General features: G+C 32.8%; 1 non-coding gene across 1 annotated transcript; it reads left to right on the top strand.

Annotated features, from left to right (window-relative positions):
- The first annotated feature begins 5,497 nt into the window (after positions 1-5,497).
- On the top strand, positions 5,498-5,571 carry TRNAE-UUC (transfer RNA glutamic acid (anticodon UUC)). The gene has a single exon. It is a non-coding gene; the product is annotated as a tRNA-Glu (tRNA).
- The last annotated feature ends 1,337 nt before the right edge of the window (positions 5,572-6,908 follow it).

Genomic DNA, 6,908 nt, shown 5'->3' with positions numbered 1-6,908 from the left:
AATGTGCTAAGTGAGCCCAAATATGGGCTCTACAACAAGAAGTACTATGCTTGAGTAATTTTGCTTAGGTGTTTGTCCTATTCTAATTGTTTTACATAAGTAGTTATAATCTAGGTTAGAACATCCCAGGTCGTGATGCGTAAATTAGAGAAGCTAAGCCTGCCACTCAAGTAATAGTGAACAATATGCTCTTGAACCCCATGTTATTTGTGTTTTATATGGGTATTTCCATCCCTACTTTCTAGGTCCCCTCATGTAATAAACATCAATATAATATTCAAGGTGAAATGATATGTTATCACCAAAATATTCAAGTAAACCATCAAATCAATACTTAAATGAGTAGAGGATAAGTGTATTAGACTTATTTAGGGAATATAATAATTTTTTTTAAATACGACCATTATATTCTTATATATGTCTTTCTTCATGACATACTAGTGGCCAATTATGCTTATCATTTGCATCACATTTTTTGCCATACATTGCAAAGGGTTGCAAAAAATGAGTATATTCATGGAGGTCATGGAGTGCTTACATATATTAGTGCAATTGACTTTGTATTTTTGTTCCCATAGAATTAGAAAATATACATGGACTCATTTATGCTTGGTTGACATTTCCATCCCATTTCTACAAAACGTTTTGTCACACATATTGCATCTAGTGAATATGTGGACATATAGAATGTTGGAGGGATCTTCATAGCACTGTCTTTGGATTTTTAAATGGGATGACTTAATGTAGAAAATGAGATCGAGTACTTAAAGATCCTTTTGGCCTTTTCCATTTGGTAAAAGATGAAAATAAGGTTTTCCTATACTAATGTGCATCTTCTTCACCATACAACCTACTCATTAAGGCCATTTTTAGCATATAAGGTGTCCAAATATTGAAATTTAGATACACACCCAATCATTGTGACATGAATGATTTCTCAATAATCTACTATCTCCTTAAGAGTTCGTGATTGTAACTGTGAACTAAAGAGCCCACTCATAAGTGAGATCAACCTCAAATCTAGGGAATTTATAGTATACATATAAGCTCGAGGAGAAAAATGACACGATAGCATTTTATTCTTCGTACATGCATATGATTTATCAACCATGAGATGATTTTGGTGAAATGAATTACAACTATTCTAGCTACTTCTATGTGGAGACGAAACCCTCTAATTGTCTAATACACCCTAGTATATGGGTTTATATTTCCTAATTGCAATTTGAGTTTGAGGCATGCTTCCTCCATGAAAATTTGGTCAACTATGTAATAATAAATGATGAATTAACTCCTCTTATTGAATGTGAAATTCCTTATTTAAAGTTGAAAAATGAACTCCTTTGGAAGATTTCAAGCTTAGAAGAGCGCCTTGTTTACTTGGAGCATCTTGATGAGAAATGTTGAGATAATTTTATAGCTAATGATGAACATAAGATTCATGTCAAGATTTAATATGATAAGTTTGTTCAACCTAATGTTTTCTTTTAGGGAGATCTTGTTTTGGTTTATGGCCAAGATAAAGACATTTTAGGAGTAGGAAAGTTTAATTCTATGTAGTACATTTCTTATATTATCAAGTGTGTACTTAAAAAGATGAGCTTATTAACTTGAGGCTTATTAGGGTAATGTGCTAAGTGAGCCCAAATATGGGCTCTACCTCAAGTAGTACTATGCTTGAGCAATTTTGCTTAGGTATTTGTCCTCTTGTAATTATTGTACATAAGTAGTTATAATTCAGGTTAGTTTTGGGTTTCATTAGTTTTTATTATTATGACTTTGTAATTATGAACTATTGTTGATGTATGATCAATTTTTTATAGGATTGAAAAACGATACCATCCATAACACTCAGAACTTAGCTTCAGATACTTGAGTGATTTACTTTCTAGATGGGCAGTTGATTACGTCATAGGGGCTTCACTCAATGAGCCTCTGATATATCACATGTGTTCATGGCATTCTAAACAATACCTTTAATTTGACTACATATTAGAATATACCTCTAAAAATCACATTATTTAACCCCCTACCAATACGAACCCAATACACCTTACCAATTTAAAAATCCCCTAATTTCACTAGATATTGTAGGTATCCATTTTCATTAACATTTTTTATAGCCCTTTGTATTTTTTTGTTAACTTTGAGCTCCTTTTTTTATACCTACCAATACAAAAACCCTTTACCCCTATTATATGCTCAATATATTATGTCATTTTTTCCTCAATATATATCCCCCAATATGAATGCATGTGGTATGGTATTGCTCCCTTAGTGAAGCCCCCATGGATTATGTCTGGTGGTGCTTGCATCGATGTTGCAACTAGTAATATCATCGAGTATATTAGTGTTATTGAATTTATTTTGGATGCCATCTCTTATAACATTCAATATTTGGTCATTCATCTTGATTCCCAGCTAATAGTATTGCAATTGAATAATCGATACCAGGTATGTGATGTTATTCTTGTCCATATATATCTACGTGTAAGGTTACTTGAACATCTTTTTAATCTTATTACTTAAGTTAGTATTCCTAGAAGTAAAAATCATATTACCGGTGCATTAGCTAATTGTGTATTAGATGGTCATATTTATCATTCATAACATTGAAAGCATCATAATCATAGAATCATAATTGTACATATGTAAATCCGATATATATATATATATATATATATATATATATATATATATATATATTCAACTACAAAATGTGGACAAATTTCCTACAAAATTGACCTCCATGCCCTTGATCATACATCTATACATTTGATTAGTACAATAAACTACATAATATCTAAGCATGAGGCTCTGGGACCTAATGAGTTTTGTTGTAGCACACTATGGAATTGGATACAAGGCGGAATTAAATCCTCTTATTGAATGTGAAATTCCTTATTTAAAGTTAACAAATGAACTCATCCCTAAAACTTCGAGCTTAGACGAACAACTTGTTTACATGGAGCATCTTGATGAGAAATGTTGAGATGATTTTATAGCTAATGATGAACAAAAGAAGCATGTCAAGATTCAATATGATAAGTTTGTTTAACATTATGATTTCTTTAGGGATATCCTGTTTTGGTTTATAACCAAGATAAGGACATTTTAGGAGTAGGGAAGTTTAATTTTATGCAGTACATGCCTTATATTATCAAGTGTGTACTTAAAAAGAGGAGCTTATGAACTTGAGGTTTATGAGGGTAATGTGCTAATTGAGCCCAAATATGGGCTCTACCTCAGGAAGTACTATGCTTGAGCAATTTTACTTAGGTGTTTGTCCTCTTGTAATTGTTGTACATAAGTAGTTATATTTTAGGTTAGTTTTGGGTTTCATTAGTTTTTCTTATCATGACTTTGACATTATGGACTGATGTTGATGGATGATCAAACTTTTATAATATTAAAAAACGATACCATCCATAACGCTCGAAACTCAGCTTCTGCTACTTAGGTGATTTACTTTCCAACTGGCTAGTTGATTACATCTAGTAGTGCTTGCATCGATGTTGCAACCAGTAATATCATCAAGTACAATGGTGTTATTGAATTTATTTTGGATGACATCTCTTATAGCATTCAATATTTGGTGGTTCATATTGATTCCCAACTGATAGTATTGCAATTGAATAACTAATATCTGGCCTATGATCCTATTCTTGTCCATAGATATCTAAGTGTCAAGTTACTTGAACATCATTTTAATCTTATTACTTATGTTTGTATTCCTAGAAGTGACAATCATATTTCCAGTGCATTAACTAATAGTGTATTAGCTTGTCATATTTATCATTCACAACATTGAAAGTGTCATAATCATAGAATCATAATTGCACCAATATATATATATATATATACTTTAATGTTGATCAAGTACAAAAGGTGGACAAATTTCCTACAAAATTGGGCTCCATGCCCATGATCATACATCTATACATCTGATTAGCACAATAAACTACATAATATCTAGGCATGAGGCCCAAGTCTTGATGAGTGTCGTGGTAGCATACTATGGAATTGGCTACCTGCCATAACAAGTTCTATAGGATTCCCATATCCAAATTTCTTCATCTTACTTAACTTGCACTCTATTATTTGAGTTTTCATGTTGGATAATAATGAAGTACATCGATCAAATATTGTAGGGCATATGCATTCTACTGCATAGAACATTGAAGGTCGTGATGCGTAATGTAGAGAAGTTAAGCCTACCACTCAAGTAATAGTGAATAATAGGATCTTGACACCCATGCTTGTGTTTTATATTGGTATTTCCATCCCTACTTTCCCTCATGCAATAAACATCAATATAATCTTCAAGGTGAAATTATATGTTATCACCAAAATCTTCAAATAAACCATCAAATCAATACTTAAATGAGTAGAGGATAAGTGTATTAGAGTTATTTAGGGAATATAATTTTTTTTTTAAAGATGGTCATTATATTCTTATATATGTCTTTCTTCATGACATGCTAGTGCCCAATTATGCTTATCATTTGTGTGGCATTCTTTGTCATACATTGAAGACAGTTGTAGAAAATGAGCATATTCATAGAGACCATGGAGTGCTTACATATCTTAGTGCAATTAACTCTGTATTTTGTTCCCATAGAACTGGAAAGTATACATGGACTCATTTCTCGCTTGGTTTCTATTGCCATCCTGTGTCTACAAAAAAAATTGTTGCACATATTGCATCTAGTGAAGCATTATAAAAAAATGAGCACCAAAATATTTTAACAACCACATCATTGTCTAAATAAAATTAATAAAATAATAATATAAAAACTAAAAATTAACAATTACATGAAAACCTAGCCTTATAAAAGAGATTGTAAATACAAATTATATCATATATTCACATTGATTAATGTTTATAATGTCACTCCAAAAAGACATATAACTATACCAACATCACAATAATTAATCAGTTAATTGAAAGAATTATACCAAAAAAAATTTCAGAAAAGAGGTTGGATTTTAAACCTAAATCATAATTCGTTCATTCCATCTTCCATATGTATGTATTTAAAACAAACAGTGGTTCATATTCGCTCATGCATATGGATCGGCACCAGCTCTATAGGAAAACATTAGCTTACAGATTCAATTGTACAGATTACAGAAGCGCACGGAGGCACATTTGAGATGAGTTGTGGATGGATAAACGGATGCACATTTGAGATGAGCTGTGGATGGATAAACGGATGCACATTTGAGATGAGCTGTGGATGGATAAACAGAAGCGCATTTAAGTTCAGTTGTGAACGGATAAATTCAGAACAAAATCGAAGAAGACACATTTGGTTGAAAACGCTATCAGAGCCAAGTTTCGATCTTGGGACCTGTGGGTTATGGGCCCACCACGCTTCCGCTGCGCCACTCTGATCACAAATGTGCATTTGACTGTCCGGGCGATTGAAGTGGACGTGGGACCATGATGAGAGAATATCCATTGACATGGGTAGCTGCCACCAGTTTAGGCATCTCCGTTGTCGTCTAGTCCGGTTAGGATACCTGGTTTTCACCCAGGCGACCCGGGTTCAAATCCCGGCAACGGAATGACATCCCATTCTTATTTAAGAATGGGATATTCTGTTTACAGAATCATCACTTTTCTGTGAAGAAATCATTGCAAATTTGTATTCCCATTCTGTTTACAGAATCATCACTTTTCTGTGAAGAAATCATTGCAAATTTGTATTCGTCACTCTTACCTGAAGAAAGCAGAGCAGTTTGTAATCATCACTCTTCCGTAAAGAAAACAGAGTAAATCTGAAAAAAGAATCATATGGTGTACTCAATTTTTTTTGTGTTTACTTGCATTTAAGCCGCTGAGTATTCCTACTCGGAAGGGACGGAGTGGACAGCGACGCACCTTTCCTTTTCCTCTGATAATATTATATATACCTTTCTACGCAAATACTTGCATATGCTCATCTTGTTTCAGCGTCTCATAGCGAATATTATCGTTTTCCTCTGATAATATTACATATCATCGTTGTGACGGTCCCTTTTCACAAAATTATGGGATTTCAAATTTCAATCCAGCGGAGAAATTTTGAGGTCAAAAATAGGTATCAAAACAAAAATGTGTTATCAACACTAATTTTATGAAAACTAATAGTATTCAAAATGACGAAGGAAAAAAGGTAAATAGTTTAGGCAAAAAGGAAAACTACCTTACATAATAATGTAATTAACTATGTATTTATGTTTCCATATAGCTTGACCATACACATGGATTGAATTTTGGCTTGGTTGACATTGCTGCCTCATCCTAGAAAAAAGGTTAGTGGCACATAACGCATATGGTAAATATTAGCATATATAGAATGTTGGTGGGATCCTCGTAGCTTTGAATTAAGCTCTAGAAATGGTGTGAACGAATGTAGTAAATAAGATTGAGGACTAGATGAAGATCACTATGACCTTCCTCACTTGATAGAACAATAGAAACTTGGTTCCTTTGAGCTAAGTTTCATCTTCTTCGCCATAAAACTTACTGATGAAGGCCATTGAAGAAAGAAACATGAGAGAGACCATGACAATGCAAGAAGTTGTTATATGTTGAACAATAAAGTCCATTCTTTAGTAGTAATCAATCTACAATATGTATACATACATGAATCTACTCTTGACAAGTATTAACTATATTCACAATACATGCCAAATCAATCCTAATTTATCAATAGCATTCTCTAACTTCTTAGTAATATCAATAAAAATAGGAAAAATTTCACAAAAATCAAGATCCAAAACCAAAACCAAAAAAAAAAATGTCAGAATCTAAAACCCTTTCTATTTGGAGTTCAAGACATTTATAGGTTATATAAGTAACTTCTTCTTGAGACTTCTTGACTCCCTCAAGGGTAGTTGCAACTTTTTAGCTTCTCAAT

This window comes from Pinus tabuliformis, chromosome 6 (genome assembly GCF_031772625.1).
Source record: "Pinus tabuliformis cultivar Carrire ecotype Pingquan chromosome 6, CPIR1, whole genome shotgun sequence".
Taxonomy (NCBI): domain Eukaryota; kingdom Viridiplantae; phylum Streptophyta; class Pinopsida; order Pinales; family Pinaceae; genus Pinus; species Pinus tabuliformis.
This window is presented reverse-complemented; position numbering and strand designations above follow the sequence as displayed.